Source organism: Camelus dromedarius, chromosome 18 (genome assembly GCF_036321535.1).
Source record: "Camelus dromedarius isolate mCamDro1 chromosome 18, mCamDro1.pat, whole genome shotgun sequence".
NCBI lineage: Eukaryota > Metazoa > Chordata > Mammalia > Artiodactyla > Camelidae > Camelus > Camelus dromedarius.
The window spans coordinates 792127-815702 of NC_087453.1; positions in this window are offsets into that span (position 1 = coordinate 792127).

The window sequence follows — 23576 nt, forward strand, 5'->3', positions numbered from 1 at the left end:
TGTGGGAAGGGGCAGGTGCTGGGCTGCCTCTCCGGCCAGCAAGCTGGCTCAGGGTTTGGGAATCCTAGGTCTCAGTGGTGTCTGTAGAGAGGCTCTGGAACCTTCCACCTGCGGCTCCAGGTGTGCGGGACGGAGCCCTCCCCTCACGTCCCCCCTCCTCTCCACCCTCCTCTCTCTCCCTCTCTCTCCGCCTCTCCTGCCCAGGTGTGCTGTGTGGAGCCTAAGGGCACTTGGGACCCCAGGTCAGCAAAGTTAGGCCCAGAGAGCTGCCCTCGGCCTCGTCCTTGGCTTCGGACAGGATGCCCCCTCCCCACCTCCCAGGCCCCCAGCCCAACCTCAGATCAGCTCTGGCCCAGGCAGACCAGTTGGGGGCTGGTGGGACCAGCTGGTGAGGTGGGCGGGTGGGGGGACGTGACATGTTGGGGTGTAGTAGGCCCTGCATCTGTGCTCGGCTGGGAGGCGGGCACAGAATGAAGCCAGAAACCGGGTGTGTGCGTGTGTGTGTGTGTGTGTGAGAGAGAGAGAGTACTGTGTGCACACGTGCGTGTGTGTGTGTGTGTGTGTGTGAGAGAGAGAGTACTGTGTGCACACGTGCGTGTGTGTGAGATGTGAGAGTGCGCGTGTGTGTGTGTGTGTGTGTGTGTGTAGGGCAGTGTTTGAAATCTCCTAGGTTTGCCCGTCTGGCCAGTGAATCCTGGTGCTTGTTCACTGGACCCTGGCGGGTGCCTGCGCTGGGCCCAGGGAGAGCTGAGTGGCTGCTCGCCACCTCACCTCGCCCCGCACCCCCGGGCCCCGAGGAGGGGGTACTGACCCGCAGTCCCAACCCGCAGTCCCGCGCCTCCCCTTCCTTCCCTCGAGGGAGCAGAGAGGCGGAAAGAAGCAGCTCCCATTGTTGAGAACAGAAAACCCGCTTTGCGAGGAGCGAGGAGGGGGCCGCCGGCCCCACCACGGCTTGTGCCCACTGGGTGCCCCCGCCTCACCCCACCCCAAACAGCTTGCAGGGCACCCGCAGAGCGCAAAGAAGTCCTTGCCGCCCATCCTTCTTGGTAAGAGGCCACCCACGTGGGAAGGAAGGAGGGCGGGAGCAGGCTGGCCAGAGCCGGCTTGCACACGGCCAGGCTGGACGGTGAGGGGAGCCGCCTGCCCCTCTGTGTTGGCGCCCAGAGCCAGATGCTGCAGGAGCCCCTAGATGCACTAAAATCAGACCCTCAAATCTCAGCCAGTGGGCGTGTGGCCGTCCCGATGCAGAGGGGGCACAGGTGGGATCCGCGAAGACCCCAGGGTGTCTCTCCTGCGCACCCTCAGCCCTCACAAGGTACGTCTTTCTGTTTAGAACCTGCCTTGGCAGACGCTGGGAGCAGCAGCACTGAGCCTCCTGGGGCCCCGCGCCCCTCACCCGCCCGAGCCAACAGCAGGGTGAGAGGAGCCCGCAGGTGGGTTTCTGACACAAAGCACTGAGTTTGAGTGACTGGTAATGGCAGCGCGTGTGTACCCAACTCTGCAGGCTCAGCGCTAACACCCCACCGTGCAGCGAGGCCGATGCGTGCTCAGGGAAGCAGCCCGGTGCCTGCACACGCCTGGCACCTGGAGATGCTGGACTCGCAAATCCTCTGCAGCACAAATGTCTTGATTCGCTCCAGCAGAAAATATTGTGGTAGGAAATTCAGGCTGCAATGTAGCTCCGTGGGACTGCCAATGCATTTGCAAAAAGATAAAAAAGTGTAGGTTTTTTCCCTTTCGATTCTTTGCATCCCAAGGCTTCCCCACAGCTTTGCAGTGAGATGGGGGGGGGGGGGAGCTGGCACAGGCCCGAGGAGCAGCAGCAGGCCTTGCTTCCCTGACGAGCCAGCGCAGGGACTGAGGGCGTCACTGTGCCCAGGGGACCCTGGACTCACCTGGAGGAAACCCCGGCCCACGCCCCCTGCTCTTGGATGATCTTGCAGCCCCTCGCTGTGTCTGTTCTTCTTGGAATGAGGGACCAGCCTCACCCATCTCGAATTCTCCTTCTGCCTCTAAAAGCAGCCTGGCTTGGGGAGCAGTGAGCTCCCTGTGGGGAGAGGAGGCTGGTCCGGGCAGCCGCTGGCCTGGGGCGCATTGCCCTGCCAGTGCTTTGCCACCTGCCCACTCGGGGTCCCCCGCACACCCTCCCCGCCACCCCGACTTCAGGAGTCGACTTCAGGCCTGGGGCAGGTGCAGAGGAGGTGGCTGGAGGGGTGGGCACCCAGTGTGTCCTGCAATCTGGACGTCCAGCTGGGTCTGCCCAGACCTGGCTTCTGGACATGTTTGGTGTCCGGTCTGTGAGTGCTGGGCAGAAGCGGGGGACAGACTCCATGTTCCATGCTCACCAAGCCACACTCGGGGCATCCATGACCTGGAGAGGGAACACAAACAGAGGGACAGACAGAAGCTTGTCTTAGAAGTGGTGTGAGTTTCCCAGAGTGGCTGCAACAAAGCACCAAAGCTCTGCTGGCTTAGAACAGCAGAAATGTATTCTCTCGTGGCCTGGAGGCCAGGCGTCTGAAATCCAGGTGTGGGCAGGACTGTCCTCCTTGTGGAGGGACCAGAGGAGGGTCCTTCCTGCCTCTGCCAGCTTCTCGTGCCCCAAGCATCCCTGAGCTTGTGGCCACATCTCTCCCTTCTCCGCCTCCGTCTGCACGGGGAGTTTCCCCCTGTGTATGTCTGAGTCCTGCTCCTTATAAGAACACCAGTCACTGGACTCAGGGCCACCCCAGGCCATTGGGACCCCATCTTTTCACACCTCCAAATAAGGTCGTGCCCACGGGCACTGAGGTTTAGGGCTTGAGTAGGTGTCCAGGGACGTGACTCAGCCCAGGACCATGGGAGCCCCGCTCCTCCATCCCCGGCCTGCCTCTGCACGTGCTATCCCCTCTCAACCGCGAGGGAGCCTCTCTCTGTTCATCTTTTTGTTACGAAAACCCCCTCGCTTCAAAATAGCTGCCGCTCTCTGCGTCTGCCGTGCTCACGGCTGTCTGGAAGGGATGCTCCGGCCACGGGGGACACTTGGGGCTTGCTGGCGGCGCTAACACCCCATGGTGCAGCGAGGCGGTTGACCACGGGCCCTGAGCTTAGCCGTGGCCCTAGCTGGGGGGCTCCATGGGACCGGAAATCTGAGGATGGATCTGTTGTGGTGTCTCGTTTCCTGGGCCGGCTTGGCACGGTATCGAAGTGCTTAGATAACGCGGGCAAAGTCCTAATCCCTGGAAAGCTGCCGGGAAACATGCAGATCATTTCTGTCGGCGGCGGGGGTCGTGCAGCCCTGGTGTCTCTCATGCTGAACGGAATGTCAGGGCAACCCCAGTGAACGCAGCACACAGAGGCCGGAAAGGACAGGCTGAGGCTGGGACCCCCTGGAAGAGCCCAGAAACACGCAGTCTGGTCCTGAGACGTGGCCGCAGGCTTCCGCGATGACTCAGGAGGGCGGGCTGTCCTGGGCATCTTGCCTTTTAAGCATCATGAGCCGTGTGACCCCGAAGTAGGTACTGACTTTTGCCACCCTCAGTCTCCTCATCTGACCAATGGGCCCGGTGATGGCTTAGCCTCAGTGTGAGCTCTGAGAGCCTTGAACAAGGCCGGCCTGTGTGGCATTTTGTCCAGGGCTTGGCACAGAGTAGGTCCCCGGTTAATGTCAAACACCAGAATTTCTCCAAGTGGTCTCAGGACCACTTACATCAGAATCGCCATGGTGGGCTGGCGCTGGGTGAAAACACAACACAGCAGTTTCTGGGGTGGCCTTCTGAGTCCAACCTGGAAGAAACTGCTGGCCTGGACTCGCCTTTCGCCTTTCCCGCCGAGAACTGGACAGAATCCAGGGACAGGCGCTCTCGGGTGCAGGCAGCAGGCAGCACAGGACTGAAGCCCGTGGACAGAAGACACACGTGGGCTGAGACGGAGAGGTGGAGCCCAGACAGAGTTCAGAGGTCACGCCAGGCTGGGGAGGCAGAGGTCAGTGTTGGATCACTGAGACACTTCTCCATCTCAGCAGGGCACAGGGGGGCCTGTGCAGGAGAGGGGAGAGGTGTCCATGTAGGTTCATGGTCCTTGGCTGCGGGCTGGGCCACCGGTGCCCTGAGGGGAGACCACGAGGTCCAGGAGAGTGGGGCCACTATGATCCTTTGAGCAGAACCGAGGTGCCACAGGATCGGGACGCCCTAAGTTCCTGCCGGTCAGAGTGAAGTGACATCACAGAACACCTCTGGCACTTAGTGAAACCCCTGGGGGGGCCACACCCTGCACGAAGGGCTCTGCCCCACGATGAAGGGCAAAGATGGAGGACCTGCACTAGGAGGAATCAAACCAAGCGGTCCCAGCAGCCCTGGTCCATCAGCTGAGGATCAGTGGATGTATGCGCACCATCCACACAACGAGATGTCAATCAACCGTGAAGACAGACAGGGCACTGACACACAACAGCGTGGGTGAGTCTTGGACACATCATGCTAAGTGGACAAAGCTACATACAAAAGACCACATATTGTGTGATTCCAGGAAATAAAATGTCTAGAGTAGACAAGACCACAGAGACAGAAAGTAGATTAGTGGTTGCCAAGGGCTGGGGTTTGGGGGGACTGCCAAGGGGTAGGGGGTTTCTTTTGGGGTAAAAGTCATGTTCTTTAGTTGATTGTGATGATGTTTGCACCCCTCTGGGAATGTACTACGAACCACTAATTATACACTTCAAACGAGCGCATTTATAGCCTGTAACATATTTCAACCAAGTTGTTAAAAATTAAACATAAATATTTTAAGTGCACAAAAAAAGACAAAAAAAATGTAGCGAATAGAAACAGAACTTGAGAGGACCCAGATGCTGGAATGAGCAGACAAGGACCGTAAGATGACTGTTATGAGCATTGTCAAGGGTGTAACTGACAACATGGGAGCAATGAGTACACTGCTGGGCAAGAAGTGGAGACATGGGAACTGTAATCACTCACCAGATGGACTTAACAGCGGATCAGAAACCACAGAAGGAAAGACCAGCAACCTCGAGGACAGACCAAGTGAAACTGTCCAGTTGGAAGAACACAGAGAAAGCCGAGCCTCAGAGACCTGTGGGACTGACGCGGGCCATAAGCTAACGCGCGGGGCTAACATATCAGCGGTCCAATAAACGTGCAATTGCAATCCTCAAAAGGGAGGACAACAAATAAAGCAGGAAAAATATTTGAAGAAGTGATGGTAAGATATTCCTCAAATTTGGTAAAAAATATCAACCCGTCGATATAAAAAATAGGACAAATACAAAGGAGACCAAACTTAGGCACAGCATAGCTAAACTACTACAAACAAGAGATGAAGGGGAATCTAAAAGCGGTCAGAGAAAAAGGACGCAGAAGGACACGGAGACACCAGGGAACAACAGCAGGCTCTCATTTGAAAGAATGGATTCCTGCAGACAGTGGAACAATTCATCTTAAAAGCGTTTCATTTAAAAAAAGCCTGTCCATCAAGAATTCTACATCCAGTGAAAATCATCCTTCAAAAATGAAGGTGAGATAAAGACATATGAGATTTTTCTGAGCTGAGAACATTCGTTGTCGGGAGACAGGGACTATAAGAAATGTTACAGTTCTCCAGGCAGCAAGGATGTGGAACCAGATGTAATTCACGTAGGAACAGAGGACCGAAACCAGGCAGAACAAAAGGAAAACAAATAAGATGGGAGACTTAAACTCTGCCTTATCGTAATCACATTAAATGTAAATGGACTGAACTTTCCAGTTTAGAGGCAGAAATGATCAAACTGAATAAAAAAAGCAAGACCAAATCCACACTAAATACAAGAGATGCACGTTAAATAAAGAGGCCAGAGAGGCTGAACATGCAAGGAGGGAGAGGACTCGCTGCACCCAGTAAGCGCAGGAAGGTCGGTGTGGCTGCCCTAGCACCAGACGGGCAGCCTCACCAGTGACAGAACGGTCAGTTTCACAGTGAGAAGACGCTCCTTCCACCAGGAAGACGAATCACACGCACGTAGCGCCTGATGACGGAACTTCAGACACTGAGGCAAAGCCAGCCTAAAGGGAGAGACGGACGAGCCCGTGATCGTAGCTGGAGGCGCTAACACCCTCCTCTCCGCCTTGGACAGAGCAAGGAGACGAGACTCAGCAGTGGGGTCTAAGACTGGGACAAGCTGCCAGCCGGCTCTGCCCAATTGGCAGGAACAGAACACTGTGCCAAACAGCTACAGAATTCGCAACTTTTTCAAGCACTAGGAGCATTCACCTGCATAGACCATGTGCTAGACCTTAAAGCAAACCTCGATACATTGCAAAAGATTGGAATCTTTAAGAGTACGTTCTGTTACTACAATGGGATTAAATTAGAGACCTCTACCTCAGCATTTGGAAATTAAGCGGTGCAGTTCTAAACCTTGCATGGGGCCAAGAAGCAATCACAAGGGAAACCGGAAGAATCTGTAGTGAAATGAAATAAAGACACAACTTGTCAGAACTTGCGGGCCACAGCGAAGCCGTGCTCAGAGGGAAGACTTTAATGCTGGCAGTAGACAAGCAGAAAGATCTAGAGGTCTAAAGTCAGTTGTTTTCAATTTCCATGTAAGAAGGGAGGAAAACAGGAACAAACTAAGCCCAAAAAAGTAGAAGGGAGAGGATAATAAGGGCGACAGTAGAGATCGGTGGGGAAAATCAGCAAGCCACAAGGCGGCTCTTTGAAAAGATCCAGAAAATCGATAAAACCTCAGCAAGAGTGATCAAGGAAAGAACCCACTCATTCTCAACGTCAGGAAAATGCGACGGGTATTCAGCGAGGGAATATTATAAGCAACTTTATACTAGTAAATTAGGTAACAGACAAAGTGGGAAGACCCCTGGAGGAACACAGCTAGCCAAAACAGACCCAAGAAGAAACAGGAAGGTGAAACTCGTCCTGCGTCTCCGGAAGAAAGTGAATTCATGATCTAAGAAATGGCACCGGGCAGAAGACTCCAGGCCCCGCGGGTTTCACTGGTGAAGGCTGCCAAACGCTGAAGGAGGAGTGATTATAAACTTTACGTACACTCTTCAGAAAATAGGTGATAAGGAAAAACCGTCTGTTTTGTGAGGCTGGCCAGTGGCCGGCCAGTGAGCACGTGACCACTAGCTCTCCAGGGAGAAACCATCTGATCTGCAGTGTTGGCCAGTTCCTGCAATGTACGTATGCACAGGGTCCCGGTGCAGCGTGCGCAGTGAAGTTGGGAAGAGATGGGTGGAGCTGGCCCGGCTCACTCTCCCCAGGTGGGTCCAGCTGGGCCGTGCTGCTCCGCTGTGTGCAGGCGTCCTGGAGCAGCACTGGGGCACAAGGGCTTATTGGGGGCGGTGAGGTGGGGTGATTGCCCCACCCCAAGTCCCTCCGGGCTCACTGCCGGCGCTCAAGAACTATTGGAGTAGGTGATTGAGCCTGTGAAGGAGCTGCTGGAGGATCAGAGTGACCAGGACCAGCTGGGCGTTCGGGGAGCTTTGCCAGAGGAGGCGGCACAGCTGGGCAGAGGGTTCCGGGACAGGGGCATAGATGGCAGGACCTTGGAGGGACCCCTGCACGGCCAAGGCTGCGGTCCCAGCTGGCCCTTGGGCTGTGTGCACAACCGCCAAGGGAATTCTAGCCACACGGAGATGCACCACAAATGGTTCCAGTTAAAACGGGGAGCTCACTGGGAGGAAGGAGCTGACTCTGCTCCCATGTGACCACCACGTCTCGGGAGCACTCCAGTTGCTGCTGCAGCAGCAAGACAGTGATGGTTCCCGCTGACGCCACGGAGCAGAGAGATGCCGGAACGGAGGGGTGTCTGTCCTCCGCACACCAGGTGGCGCCCCATCGGCCAAGCCTTTGCACCCCGGCAGACAGAGACAGAAGCAGCAGTGTGGCCGCAAGCGCCCTGGGATCCCACCTCTGCAGCCCAAGCGCCAGCCCCTGCACTTGTGGTCTATTTGGGGCCAGCTGTGTGGGATTGTAAAGGGGACACCTGGAAACCTGGCGGCTGACACCACTTTGTCTCCCTGCCCACCTGTCTCTGCGAGGCTGTTGTGGTTGGTTGCTGTCTTGCTGGGAAAACAGATTTAAAAATTGCTGTTGTGACAATGTGACGTTTTCATAACTTTGACGTGAGATGAAGCAATACGGAGCAGCCGTCCCCAGACGACCGTGAGCCAGACTGCGGGCAGGACGAGCCCGTCTGTGACACGCCCGGAAACGGGCCCCGGGTCCAGCCGGCCGGGAGCACAGCAACGCCTGCTGTCACTGAGAAAGCACAGCTTTTTATTCTGAAGTAATTACAGACTCACAGGAAGTTGCATAGACAGATATTCCCGTCCGTGCCACGTCCTCACCGGCTACAAATATAACACGTTACGTGACCTAGCCTGGCACCACAGCGGGCACTGGCCAGTCCCCGCGTCGTCACGTGTGCAGACCTGGGGCACCAGCACAGATCTGTTCGTGTCACAGAGGCCTTCCTCCGCTGGCCCTTACAGACCCCCCGCCCGGGTGCTGCTCACCCTGCAGCCTCGAGTCTGTTCTCCGTATTCTGTTGCTTCAAGAACGTCCTCTAAACGGAAGCGTACCGCGTGTGACCTGGGGCTGGCTCCCGTCCCTCGGGGCGGGGCCCGGCGACCTGTCCGCGCTCCGCCTGCTCAGTGGTCTGTGGTTCGGCCGTGTTTGGTCTGTTCAGCCTTTCACCTGTTGTAGGAGATTTCAGTTGTTTCTCGCTTGGCGATCGCGAATCAAGATTCTGGGTGATCGTGAGCATGTCGTGGGACGCATCCCCGTTCCTCTGGGATAAACATTTAGGAGGCCGGCTGCTGGGCTGTGTGTGAGTTCACGCTTCCTTCTGTGAGGCATCCGGCTGTGCTGCAGGGCGGCTGCCCCAGTTTACACGCCCCGCCCAGCAGTGGTCGAGGGTCCCAGCTTCTCCGCAGCCTCGCCAGCACCTGGTGTTGTCGCTGTTCCTAATTTCAGCCATTCTGGTGAGCGTGGAGGGGTGGCCTGCCGTATGTGTGCATCCCCGGTGACGTGGGACGCCGAGGTCTCTGCCGGCACTAGTTTACAGCCACGTGTCCTCTTTGCTGAAACATTCCCCTGCATCTTTCGCCCGTTTTCTAGCTGGATTATTTGCGCTTTACTATCGAATTTTGAGTGTCCTTTACGTATTCTAGGTATGATCCTGGTTGGCGATGTGGCCTGTGAACACCTCCTCCCCATCTGCGGCTTGTCTTTTCATTAATTCTGACTGATTTATTTGGTGAAGCTGTGGGTCCTGAGGAGAGCCCCCCTCCAGAGTCTCCCCAGGAACCTGGAATCCACACAGTGAAGCTGGTCTGAAGCAGCTGGCGGCTTGCTGAGTTCGAAGTCAGTTGTTTTCGCAAATAGGTATGTTTGAAGATACAGACCGAGATACTGGATGGGAAAATGTGCAGATTTGAAAACGCCCCCCACATCTGCCACGGCCCTGTTTTGCCCAACAGGTGGCCAGAGGAAAGGAACAGGAGCTCACGGCAGGGCTGCCACCTGCCTCGGCTAGAGGTGACCATGCCCACGTGGCTGCAAACGACGTGGGCTTTCTTCTTCCTCTTTAAACAATTTCTTTCTGACAACAAAAGTCTGTGGAAAGAGGACTAGGAGCCCTCGTGCATGCGAGTGGGAACGTACAGGGCTCAGTGCGCTGGAGACGTCCCTCAGAACCATTACGTATGGGGTCACAGCGCGACCCAGCAAGCCCACCGCTGGGTGTGAGCCCAGGAGAGAGGAGGACACACCTTCACACAGAAGCCTTGGCTTGACTGTTCACGGCAACACTATGCACCGTGGCTGAAAACCGGTGTTGCAGAAAAGTGTGTCACAGCTCGGTGTCACAGCTCGGCTGTGACAGCAGCCTGGATCCGGGCAAGAGGCCAAGCAGCACTCGGAGGGCTGGAGAACTCAGGTTTATCACACCAGCGGGCCCAGCGGTGTTAGCACTGCAAGCTCAGGACCCCGTCTGCAGGGCTACACAGGCTTTTATAGGCCACCAGTTTATACTTTGCAACGTCATATGCAAATAAGGTATAAGAAAAGTTGACTAATTTGGAACAAGCTTTGTAGAAATGGACCAATCAGGAGGGAGAGAAATAACCAATCAGGAGTGAGCTCCTTGCAAATGAAGTACAACAAATGGACCAATCCGGAGTTAGCTCAGGGAACCAATAGAATTTTAGGGGTAAGTTCCACTTTCCTAGAGGTAAGCCGTTTCAGAGGCAAAAAGTGAGGTAAAGCCGCTGGGCCAGGGAACCGGATGGTGCTGGTAGGAGAGTAGTGGCCCTGCTTGGGGTCCTGCTGGTCTTTTTTATGGGGGTTCCCACCGCGGTAGGAGAAACCCAGTGTCCGTCTGTGGTGACCGGGCCGTCCGTACAACCGCGTGTTTCTCAGCCAGAAAAGGAGCGAAGCACTGACTCAGGCCACAACGCGGGTGAACCTGGAAAGCAAGACGCTCGGTGAGAGAAGCCAGACACACGAGGCCACACGTGCTGTGATTCCATGTACACGAAACGTCCAGAACAGGCAAAAACTCAGACACATAGCAGGTTAGCAGTTGCCTAGGGCTGGGGGACAGGCAACACAAAAACTCTCCTTGTTTTTAAAGTCTTATTTTTTATTGAAGTGTAGTTGATTTACAGTGTTAGTTTGGGTGTACAGCAAAGCGATTCAGTTATACATAGACATAGAAATACAATTTTTTTCCAGAGTCTCTTCCATTACAGCTCGTTACGAGAAACTGAGTGCAGCCCCCTGTGCTGTGCAGCAGGTCCTCGCTGCTTGTCCATTTTACATACAGTGGTGCCTGCCTCCTGCTCCCACACTCCTGATCCATCCCTCCCACCTTCCCCCAGAAGCCACAGTTTGTTTCCTCTGTCTGTGAGTCTGTTTCCGGTTTGTAAATAAAATCTGTAAACACGGGACTTCTTTTTGGGGCGACAGAGGTACTAAAATCGGTTGTGTGGTGGTCGCCCTTTGTGGGGTTATACCTAAAGCTGCTGAACTGTGCACTTTAAGTGAATGGATTGTAGGGCAGGTGAGCTGTCTCTCAATAAGGCTGTTTTTCAGGTTTACTTCCTTCAGAACAAGGAGTCACACAAGTCATGTGTGGCGTCTGCTTGTGTGACCGCAGGCCTTAGGTTTCTGCGAACCACGGGGCGTTCCAGGCACCCTGCACCTCAGGGGTTCTCGGCAGGGCACCAGGTGTCAGGCTTTGCAAATGTCAGGTGCGCAGAGACGGGCGTGCCCGGGGCTGGGCGGTATGGGCAGCCCGTCCACCGGCCCTTGGCTCTGGGACGCCCCCAGACACATCAGGATGGCATAGCTGCAGCCCCGCAGGACACGCAGGTTCAGAGAGTCTGGGGATCAAGGAGAGGCACCCTCGTACGTGGAGGGTACAGCGCTCTCTAAGGTCGGCGGGCCGCCGGCAACGTTCACCTCCACGCCTTTGGGAATCGGGCATGAGGTTCCCGTCTCCCTGGATCAGCAGAGCCCAAGGGATACAGAGAGACTCTCGGCTCCTCCTCTTCTGTCTTGTTGGCCTTCGGCTCACGACTTAAAAAAATTAATTGGGAGATTTTCATTTGTATTTTTATTTTCTGGTTCTATTAATTGATTGGAGTAAGATTTGTACTGTTTATCTCTTTTGAGTATTTTTGGCTTTTTTTAATGGCCCAAAAGATGCTCAGTTTGGGGGAGGCCCCCCCACGGGCCCCTGGGAAGGCGTCCGGGGGGCAGCATGGGCCTGCGCATCTCCCTCTCCCTGCCATCCCCGCCGGGTCCCCCGTGGCCTCCGGCTCCCACACGCACGCATCTAACCTGGGACGGGTCCTGAGGAATCAGACGAGCAGGGCTTGGATGCCAGCCTCCCGGGAGGAGCTGCAGGACCCCAGGGCCCCCGCCTCCAGGAAATCGCTCCGGCTGTGAATCAGTTAAGAGGGAATTAGACTTCCCTTCAAATCCCAAATCAGCAAGTCCAAGGTCAGTTAGGCTGATCCAGAGCCACCAGTCTTGAACTCTGAGACGATTTTTCCCGGAGATTTATTCAGCAGCTTTTAATTCACTGTCTATTCACCTAATTAAAGTGGACCTTTTAGATTCATGTTTTAAAGTCTTGATTAAGCTTTTCTCTCAACCAAGTGGGTCCTTGGCACCTGGCCCGGGCAGGGTGGTGGCGAACTCAGGACTGGAGGGGAGGGAGGGCGGGGGTCCTGGGCCCCTCCTGGCCCCTCCCTGAGACCCCTCCGCTGGGCTGGTGGGAAGCGGGAGGGGGCTGCTTCCCAGGACCCTGATGTAACCTGAGGGGCTGCATCCTCATGGGTCTCTGACCCCAAAGCCCCTGCCCAGTTCTCACCCTCTCACTGGTCCAGCAGAGGGAGCCTGTGCCCAGAAGGTCTGCTGTGAGTCCAGGCCACACCTGGGCTCAGTGAGGCTCCTCGCCAGAGACCCCGGGAGCCCCTCCTAGGCTCATCTCTCCCCCACCGGACTTAGCCCAGGGTGCTCAGTCCGCACAGAGCGCCTCCGGGGGTCCATGAATCCCTGAATCTGGAGGCAAAACCGTAGCACTGGGAGGAAGCTCTGTTGCTTTTGGAGGGTCCGGGACTCCGAGGTCAGCCCACGACTCTGGCTGACAGCCCAGCATCCTAGTTAGTGTCTGGGATGCAGGTGGTGCCACACCCCAACCTCGCTGGACCGTGGAGAGCCTAGACCAGATGGCCCAGGGGCCTGGTGCACAGTGGGGTCACGGGCTGCGGGCAGCTTGTCTGGGCTGCAAATCAAGCTGCCTTCCTGGGTCGGCCGCCACCTCTCAGAGGAGCAGCCTTGCCTGGAGCCAGCCCAACTGGCTGCAGGGTCTGGTGGCCTCACTCCGGGCCTATCCTTGGACTGTGAGCTTTCTGGACATCACCTTAATGTCCCCTCACCAACTGGGGCTGCCCGCCTCCCTCCACAGGGGAGGAGGGCCAAGCTCAGAGGGGTCACTGCTGTCCAGGTGCCTGGTTGGTGAAGTCACACTTGGGATCCTGACCAGGCTTCTCTGACTTCAAAGTGTCAATGCCAGTGTCTGTCCAGTGTCCAAGGAATGTCCTCTGGAGGACGTGAGGGGGCTGGTGACACCAGGTCAGCTATCGTGGTGCAGCCCCTGAAATCCCCGAGAACGGGGCCGCATCCCTAGAGTCCCCCGACCCCCTGCGCCTCAGCCCCGGGACCGGGGTGCGGGCCGGGCCGGCTGAGGGGTCGCCTGACGTGCTGCCACGTGGCACAGTGGCCTGTGCCGTGGGTGCTGGGGCTGGCCTTGTGGGGCCACCACAAGGCGGAGAGCGGCCAGCGCATCCTCCCCTACGGGGCTGAAGAAAACAAGGCAGCGGAGCACGTGCGCCGGGCCCTGGGGCCGAGCCCACCCAGGTGCGGGCGTGCTGGAAACGGCCGCAGCCCGTGACCCCGCTGTGCACCAGGCCTCTGGGCCATCTGGGCCAGGCTCTCCGGGTCCTGCAAGGCTGGACTGTGGCACCTCCCTGGAGCGGAAATCTCAGACCCGAGCTCATCCTGCGCACCACCTTCCTGGCTTCTGAGCAGCCCCTCCACGCCAGGCCCTGGTCGCCCTTCGGCAAAGTCTCGGTGGGCTTGGGGTGAGAGGGTTCCCGCAAGAGATGCAGAGTCCCAGGGCGGCTGGGGGATGAGAGCCAGACTCTCAGGCCTTTCCACCTGGCTCTGGGCCAGCTGGACATGAGGCCGAGGGTGGCTGGCGCAAGCATCTGCAGCTCTGGGGACTGTCCGACCCCTCCGGCTAGAGAGGGCTGCGCCCTGGGTAGGGACAGGAGGCAGGGAGCGTGCGGACTCGGGGGGGAAGGGGCTCCGAGCTCTGGAGAGGCGAGTGTGTGGGACCTGCCGTGTGACCTCAGTGACACGTGAGGCGTGGTGTGTCGGGGAGTCCAGCTCGAGGGGCCAGAGGCCTGGGCATGCGGATGGAAGGGGCCAGGCTCTGGGGACGGCCTGTGTTTAGGAGGTACAAGTCTGCGAGGTGGGCGAGCCCCTCGTTTCTGACTCACATTCTGAGTTGGGGTCCTCGGGAGGCCAGGTGAAACCAGGAGGACCATGTGCTAAACCCTGGGGGGCGAGATCGTCTGGCACGGGGCTCTGGGTCATGTCTCAGGTCTGTGTGTGTGCTGCATGTGTGCACACGTGCGTGCTCCTGTGTACGTGCTGGTTGGCGGCGTGCATGTGTCTGGGGGCACACCCACCCGCATGCACGCGCTCAGTGAGCCTCTCTGCCCTCAAGCGGCCTCAGGCTAGTGGCCGCCAGCCGGTGGACCTCCTGGGAGGGAGAGCAGACGGGCCCTCTGTCTGGCCTGCGGAGCCCAGACACGTGTCACTGAGGCCACACGGCAGGTCCCAAACAGTTCATCTTCACCAAAGGAAGAGCAAAATACTGTCTGATACTGTTTCTGACAGAGAAGGAGTCGGGAGTGACTGCCAGGCGCACATGCAGGTGCTGTTCCCTGTGGCCCCACAGACGGACTAGCTGTGTCCCCTCGCCCGAGAGGGGCTGGGGTCGGCGGGGGCGGCTTTGTTTCGCTCTCCGCCCGGGGAGGTGCTGTCCACGGCGCCCACCTTGTTCTCCAGTGGCTGACGGGACAGGACAGGAGGTGCCCCCACCCGCAGGACACAGGGCCACCCCAGAGACAGTGACTTAAACACCCGTGACGTCACACCCACGCGCGGCCCCTCACGGTGCTGGGGGGAGGCCCCCAAGTCTGTCCCCGCTGCCAGGACCTGGGACAAAACTTTTCTTCCCTCAACGGCCTCTTGATGATGATGGAAAATGCAGTTTGAGGACAGGTGGAAAGCTCTCCTGGGACACCTATTTTAGGTAATAAAACAGCTCTTGGGTTTATTTCTTCCAAAGTAGGGTGGGGGTGGGGAAGACACTGGGCCCCCGGGCTGGGCCCCCGGGCTGGGACCCCGGGGTGGGTCCCCGGGCTGGGCTGTGGTTCCCACACATCCTTGTTTTTATGACATGGCTGCCTCCCTTGGTCTTTGGGGATCGGGCTCCAGAGCCTTGTCCGACCCCTGACCTGCACTCACCAGAGGCTCAGGGGACATGCACTCTGTCCTTGTCCCTGTCCTGGGTCAGGAGCCCCCTCTCTCCAGGCAGGAGTGGGGGGGACCTCATTTTGCATTTCAATGGGTTTTTATTAACCCACCTGCACACACACAAAAACCCCCTCTCTGTGCAGCACGGGGCGTAATTTAAGCCCCAGCACAGAAGAGGGGACGGCTGTTATTGTTTCTGGCAGCATACAGATGTTCCCCCCCAACTCCTGTCTAGTCATGACGACATAAATAGGACGTGTCTCCTCCACGTCTCCGAAAGCCTTTTGTTTGCTGGGACAGCAGCCTATTATGATGTCATGCGGTGGGACAGTAGTCAACGCCCCCCACCCCAAAGTCTCAACACAGACAGTGAGAGACACGGCCGCGGGCCTGGCGGGTGAGGAGGGGTCCGAGGGGGGGAAGGCAACTCAGTCCGGACTGGGCGCCCGGGTGGGGCCTCCCTTCCCCACGGCCCCGCCCTGCTGACCGTGCAGGCCCCACGGGGAGGGGAAACGGCCTCGGGCAGCTGGTGGCAGTGTCTGGGCTTGACTGCAGCTCTGTCTCCATTCATCCCTCTCCTGGGATTTGAGACCCGAGGCGGGGGCTTGGCCCTGGCCAGGCTGCTGCACCAGGTGTCCATGTCCTGGGGCCCTGAGGTGTGGTCAGGACAGCAGCAGGGACCTCAAGGACCATCAGGGCATTGGATAAGACTGAGTGGACTGAGTGTGTCCCAGTGACCCTCCACGGGGCAGTGTCAAGGGAAACTTGTTCCTCCCACGGATGCAGAAAAGGTTTGATGAGATTAAATGTAGACTTGAGATACTTAAAAATCCTCACAGCAAACCTGGGAGAGAAAGGAATCTTCTGCTGACCAAGGGCAGCCGACGTGCCCTGGGCTGCATGAAGCTGTGGGGAGCCAGGCGGGGGCAGCTCTCAGCACCAGCGTCCAACGGACTGAGGACCCACCGGCATGGGGACAGAAAAGGACGGAAAGCGCTGGAGGGTCCGGGAGAAACGAGCCGCCACGGGCAGGTGGCGGACAGACAGTGTTTGCAGAGACCCGCCAGGACCTGTGGCTGTTACTAGCACTAACAAGAGAATGCACAAGAGTTCTGGATTCGAGGCAGTATACAGAAATCAAGCACATTTGTATACACTGACAGCAAACAGGAAGAAACGAGCGCACGGAACACGGTTTCCCCGAACATCAAAACACAAACTACACCGGAATAAATACGACGGCTGAATCTAGTTCACTCGTGGAAAACGCTAACCCATCTCAGGGGAGGAATTAAAGAGGACTGAGCTGTGCGGGCAGATACGGGGGTTGGAAGGAGCAATATCAGAAAGGTGGCAGTTCTCCCCAGATTTACCTGTAGATTCAAATCAGTGCCAGTAAGAGTCCCACGGGGCAGGGGTGTGTGCGTGTGTCTATGCAGTAAGAGGGAGAGAGAGGCACTGGTTTTACAAGCTGATTCTAAATTGTGTAGAAAAGACAAGAAAGCCCAGAAAAGCCCAGACTTGGAGGAGGTGGGAAGGGCTCACTCTAGTGGGGGTCAGGTGGGAGGAACCGGTGCCCGGATGGACAGGGGGCCCTTTGGAGAAGGACACTGTGCAGAGAAGGTGGCCCCCCGACACTCGAGTGTGACCCGGATGGGGCGGATTGTGGAGGAAGGTTAGATTCTTTGAAACTGGCATCCACGTGGGGACAAAGTTACCTATCTGTACACAAATGGCTCTAGGTGGGCGATAAACCCATGTGAAGAGTGAAATCATAAAACGTCTAGAGATGCTGCAGAAAACCGTCTTAATGACCTCAGGGCAGGGGAACGAGAACTCTGAAACAAGGTCCCGAAAGCTTTACCCACACAAAGTCATTTACACCAAGACAGACAACTTTGTGCATCAGGAGGCACCGCAGAGCGAAGACAGCGTGACCCAAAGCAGCCAGTTGTGTTCGCTGAGAGGCCGCGTGCCTCCTTCTGCTGATGCCTTATGCCTGGTCTTGCCCTTGGCTGGCCCAGGCCCACATGTTTTCATCCCAAAAGACCACTTGCTTATAAAGTTGGCTCCGGGTCTGACCAAGCACTCAAACCTGGAACAGAGAGAACTTCAGGTCGGCAAGGAGACAGGTCCTGGAGGAACAGGAGAAACACTTGAACAGGTGCCTGACCCAGCAGAGGACCAGACGCCCACAAACCGGCAAGAGGTCCACTCCGTGTGGGCACAAGGGGCTGTCACCGCCCCCAAGAGCCCCAGCCTGGGGGGAGCGGGCAGCGGGCTGTGGGGACCGTGGGTCCGGCCGAGAGCCCTGCCCTCACGGAGTCCACCCACCAGGCTGTCAGCGCAGCGAATGGCGAAGTCACAGAACGACATATGGAAAGTGATTCTGTTCACAGACTCGAGGTCCACGCTTTTGAACAAGAAGCCCAGACTCCACCGAGGAGGGTGGGGGACCCATGGGGACGGGGCAAGGCCACGGGGCCTGGGTCTCGGCTCTCCTGCAGACAACGCCCGGCATCCGCCCCTAGTCCGGGGCCCTTGGGAGGGCAGCGAGGACTGGATGCCGGCAAAGCAGTTGAGCATAGGCGCCTCCGGACACCGCCACTTAGGGGACACTTCCATCGTCTCACCCAGCCTGGTGGTCCTGGTGGCTCACCATGCAGCGCCCCGCGGCCCCCACACACAGCAGCTGCTCCCCTTTTCTCTCCCGTCGCCTCGATTTGTGGGTTTGTGTCTCCTGCCTTCACGTCGCCAGGTGCGGGTCCGGCCTCCCGCGCCCCCGCCCCTCCCCCACGGAGCTGTGTGGGCCTCTCCTTCCGGGAGGGCCCCTGGGTCCCCCAGGACTTGTTGCTGATGATGCCGCGTGGGGAGAAGCACCCAGGCCCTGAGCAGGGTCCTGCCTGCCCTCCCCACCCCTCCCGGCCCCGGCATTTGGTGCATTTGGTTGTGTGGGAGCGGCCGGGGCCCCCCAGCAGTTCTGCGGGCAGGTATAGGGGGCTCTGGCTCTGAACTGGGAGATGAGGATGTGAGAGCATGGAGGTGGTTCATGAGTATGGAGATGAGGGCTTGTGAATATGGAGATGAAGGTTGTAAATACGGAGATGAGGGTGTGCACATCTGAACGCCCCACACACATGCCGGGGTCACTGGCACATGTGGTCATCCATCCCTTCCCCCTCTGTGGGGGAGGAAACACCATTTTTCACATCTTAGAAATGAGGCTGGGCCTGTCTGGGTGGTGGAGGTGGGGGCGGTGCTAACTGCTGGCTTTCCAGGCCATGTCCCCCGAATGTCCACCTCTTCTCTCAGCAATTGGTACACACTGACCGCTGAGACCAAGATGCCCTCCCTCAAAGGGCTTCCTTCTGGGGGCTCCTGGCCTGAGGGGAGACCTGGGGCCTTCACACTGTTTGACTTGCAGGACTGTGAGGTGTGGAACAGGGTCATCTCTCCTCCTGGGAGCTCAGATTCACCCTGTCCTGTCCTGCTGAGGACCATCCTCAAAGCAGGGCCAGCGAGGGGGCAGGTGGCGCCCCTGAGAGTGCACTGTACTGGAGCAAAGGGTGTGCGGCCAGCAGTGGGTGTCGCTGGGCAGAGTCTGAGCCTACTGTGAGCGCTCCAAAACCAAGGGGACGCATTGGGCAAGGACAGGGCCCAGGGAAGAGGACCAAGGGGACCCCTGTTCCGGAGGTGGGCTCACCTTGGGTGGAACTCCTGTCCTTCCTGTCCTCGAGGATGGGGAGGAACGGTGGCCAGGAGGGGCCAGCTGGGGCTGCTGACAGAGGGGCATTTGGCTGGTGGGGATAAGAAAATGTCAGATCCATCCAGCTGTCTGTCCACAGCGTGAGCATCCAGGCCACGTCCACCCACCATATGCTTATCGCCCTGCTCCTGAGACAGTGTCCGTGCCTGGCTGTGGACATGAACGGTCATCACTGAGGCCCAAGTGTCCCCATGAGATTTGCCTTCCTTCTGGCCGAGAGAGATTTACACCCCCGGGAGAGGTTGGCCCGCCTGCCCGACTCCCCACGAGCAGGTCCGCGGTTCATCCTGTACAGAGCACGTGGGTGGAGCTCCGTGCGCCCAGTCACAGTGTCCGTGACAGGACCTTGGGCTGGGGACAGCCACCACTGCAAGTAAGTGTGGGATTAGGAGGGAGCGGGCGCCATCAGAACAAGTGTCCTGTTTTCGCCTCTGTGTTTCTGGGCGAAGGTGCTGCTGCCGCTGGTGAATGAGGACACCGGCTCAGATTAGGGCAGCCGGTAAAATCCGGGACGCCTGGTCAAGTGGGAATCTCAGAGCAACAACAGAGGGCAGGGGTGTGAGGACGTCCCACGCAGTATTTGGGTACGTTGTACCAGGAATTAGTTGTTTTTCTAAAATTTAAATTGAACTGTGGCAGGGCAGCCAGTCTGGAGGTGAGGGCCCCCAGGCTGGAGGAGGCAGCGGGGCCAGAGAAGGGGGCGCCGGCCAAGCAGGGCAGCACCTGCGGTGGTGAACAGCGCCCTCCATGCGCTCACGTCCACCCAGAGCCTCAGATGGGACCTTATTTGGAAACAGGATCTTTGCAGATGTGATGAGAGCTTCCTGATGAGCCCATCCCCTTTTAGGCAGGGCCCTAAATCTGGTCTTTATAAGGAAACGAGGGGACAGAGGGAAACACAGAGGAGAAGCCTGGGAAGACGCAGGCAGGGACAGGAGGCAGGAGGCCACACCCCAGCGATGTCTGGAAACCCGGGAAGCTGGGAGAGGCAGGAAGGACCCTCCGCTGGAGCCCCCGGAGGCCCTGCCCACACCCTAGTTTTGGACTCTGGCCTCCAGATCAGAATGCAGCTGCCTGGGGTGGTGTTTCTCTACAGCAGCCCCAGGAAATGGACACAGCTCCTGGGTCCAGCTTCCTCTGAGGCCATGAAGGAGAAGCCATAGGGACGGACTTCAAAGTTGGGTTTAACCGGGGCCCTGGGGCCCTGGTGGGCAGCCAAGCCCGGCACAGAGCAGAGGACACCGTACTCATGGAGCATCCATCTCCGCCCCCTTCTGACACCTGAAAACCGAGATTCTAGAAGCAGAAGACACGTCCTGATTATTTTTGGAAAAGATGGAGATTCTAGCTGCAGACCTGCCAGAAAGGACCCCCATTTGGATGGAGGGCTGTGGTCAGGGAGCTCGGAGGTCAAGGAGGGAAGGCCCAGCTATAGCAGGTCCCCCCCCACGACCTGACCTGGCGCAGAGGTGGTGTGTATGTGTGTGCACGTGCGTGCGTATGCACGTGTGCATGTAGCCCAAGGGAGGGGGGACTCTGGTGGTGGAGGCAGACACAGGCCCACCCAGAGGCCCACCCAGATGCCCAGCCAGCCTTGACCAGCATGACATCCCCCCATTCTGACCCACCTGGCTGAGGGCACCTGAGCTGGGTGGCTTCCCAGCCGGGCCTCAGCCCCCTTGTCTTGGGCCCGGCCCCACCCGGGACCGTCAGACTCTCCTCCCAGCCCTGGCCAGGGTCTGGGTGGGCATAGCAGCCCCTCCCTAGAAGGCCGCCCACCCAGCCGTGCTCCCTGCATGCGCTATGGCCATCCCTTCTTTGTCCCGGGCCCAGGTCCTCATGTCTTGACCGGATGCCCTGCTGAGGCACCTCTGCAGACGTGACGTCCTCACGGGCACCACATGGAGGGGCAGAGACCACGTCCACTCGGCCGGAAGGTGGGCCCTGTAGGGCATCTCGGCTGCCCTGGGGCATTGGGTGGTCAGGTCGGGACTGTGCAAGGCTCCAGCTCTTCATTAGCCTCAGGGATCTGTTCCTCCCATGCATCTAGGAGCCACAGGGAAGTTGGTGGGCTGGAGAGTCCCCTGCTCTGTGAAGACCCCGATGGGACCCCGGAGCTGGCCCCTCCGCCTCAGAGCCTCCTCACCTCGGGGACTCCTGTGTCAGAGGACGGTGTTCGCAGGAGGCCACGCGGAAGTGCAGGGCCACATGGAGGCCGGGAAAGGCAGCCTGGCCTCATTAGTTCCGGGGCCAAGTCTGCCAGGGAGAAGCTGTCAAAGAGATTGCTTCTTTTAATTACTCTGCTAATTGATATAAAACAAAAGGGATGCAGGTTCGCTGCAATTAGCAAATTAATCCTCAGCAATTACAGACGATCATGGAGCGGCTTTGCGGGCGTGTGTTGGGTCTGTAGCGTGTTGACGCTGTTTTTAGAGGGAGCCATTTATGGAGAAGGTGGAGGGGGACTTATAGGCAGAGATGGGAGCCAGCTGGTGAAGGAAGACGCCGCCCCGACCCCTCCGCTGCAGGAAGGGCCTCCTGGGTGTTTCCAGACACATCATCGGCCTGGGGTCAGGTGAGGGGGGGATGCACGCGCTGCCCCTGTGGCTTGACTGACTGCTTGTGGCTGTCTGGGATGACCCCCAAACTCTGGGCACTGGACTGGGAGATGCAAGGCCTGTACACGTGCACCGGGAGGTGGAAGGGCGGGGGCACCTGGACGGGTGGTCTCCCTGGTCCTGGCCCTGCCGGCATCCACCGCACAGCTCCTCTCGAAGGACTGGGGGCCTCAGTGGCACAGAGGAGCTGCCAGGAGCCAAGAGAGGCAGGGAACACAGGCTCCCTCAGGACCCCCAGAGGGAACTGACCCTATGGACACTTTGACTTTGGACATGTGGCCTCCAGGATTGTGACAGAATATGTTTGTGTTGTTTTAAGCCCCCAGTTTGTGGCCACAGGAAACTCACAGGTGCTCAGGTGAGCGGGTGCAGGGCCAGCCCCTGCCCTGCTCCCTGTCTGTGTGCAGGCTGCATGGTCCCTCGGGGAGGTCAGGTACTGGGGAATGTCCCATGTTCTCTAAGAACACGGGGGCCCCTTGGCTAGGATGCCATTTCTCCACTTGAGAATTACCGCTATCATGAGCCATTCATAAAAGGCTGGGAACGCCGCCCACAAGCCACAGGCAAACACGTCTCGAGTTGTCCAGTCTGCTCACCCAGCTCTTTGCTCCATCCTGTGTGAGGGGAACCGGGGAAAACAAGCCATTTCCTTCTAGGGACGCCTGCAATCAGCGACGACGAGGAGCTGACTCCATGGAGAGCCGGCAACTTACAGGTTTGTTTACTCTCTTTTCACATTTAAATTGAATTCTATTGGCATCTGCACAATCGAGGTTCCAGGAAGGAAATCAGGAAGTCGCGCTCTTTTCATTCAATCAACAATTATGTATCAGGTCCTACCATGTGCCAGCACCACACCTGTTTGGAGGGACAGGAGTCAGTCAACAGGCAGCATCTTGGCTGTAGAAACAGGCAGAAGCAGAGGTTTCCGACCAAGGAGTAGAGAAGATGCTGGAAGGTAAACCAATAACACAGAGCAGGTCACATCCGAGGACCCTCAGCGAGGCCTCAGCTGGGACGTGATGCCCCTCCTTCCAGGCTGGTGGGAGCTGAGACCAGGGGTACGATGAAATCACACAGCAAAGGAGCAGGTGGTGAGCCAGTGCCTGAACCCCATCCTGTTCTGAGCCAGGGGAGGCTTTGAGGAGTAAAGCAGACGCTTTGGCCCCAGAAAGGGTACGTCCATCATGGCTTTGTGCAATCATCCGTAATCCTGAGGCCCCAAGAAAACAGAGCAAACCTGGCCCCGGGGCGGCGATGGCGGGCGCTGTCCGAGGTACTGAATGGTGCCACTCGGAAGCCCCACACTCCACCCACCTGACCCTTGGCCATCTCTGACCTTGGTCTCTTGGGGACTTAACCCTGCAGTTACTCAGCTCTCTGGCTATGACCTGCACAGCCATCCTCACAGGTGTGCTCATGTGGACAGTAGATTTCATTGCAAAGAACTCCAAAATTTTTTGCAAATTATTTTTTCCCATGGGAATATGTGTGCAGCGGCATTTCATTGCACTTAATGAAATGGGAGGCAAGTCACTAAAAGGCTGAAGGTCAGGGTGCTATTGTGCTCTGCTCCTGACTCTGGGCTACTTGGGGGATTCAAGCAGGAAAAACCCAGGTTTGGCCCCCACCCTCGTGGAGCCCACAGTCCAGTGGGACAGACAGATTATTGTGTGAATGGACGTGTGACTACACCTGTTGTAAGAGCCACGAAGAGGATATGTGCTGAATGATGAGGGCAGGGTGGACGGCTGGTCTGGAGTGGGTGCCGAGAAGTTTCCCTGAGCAGGAGGCACTGAGCCGGGGGTGGCAGATGCGACCTTCCTGCAAGAGAGCACTCGGTTTTAGCACCCTTTTTCTAGCACTGACTTAAGATGTTAGGAGAGAAGAGGGCGGGTGGGGACATAGGGAGAATGGGACCCCTGTGTCCTCCTACCTCTTCCGTGGCTTTCAGCCTGACTGGGCCCCAGCCAGCTGCCCTTGAGCTCTGCGTCTAAGCCTCCAGCACCTCCATGGAGACCAGGACTTGGCCTGGGGTGGGGGTCGAGGTCTTACCTTGTCCTGGAGAGGGTGCC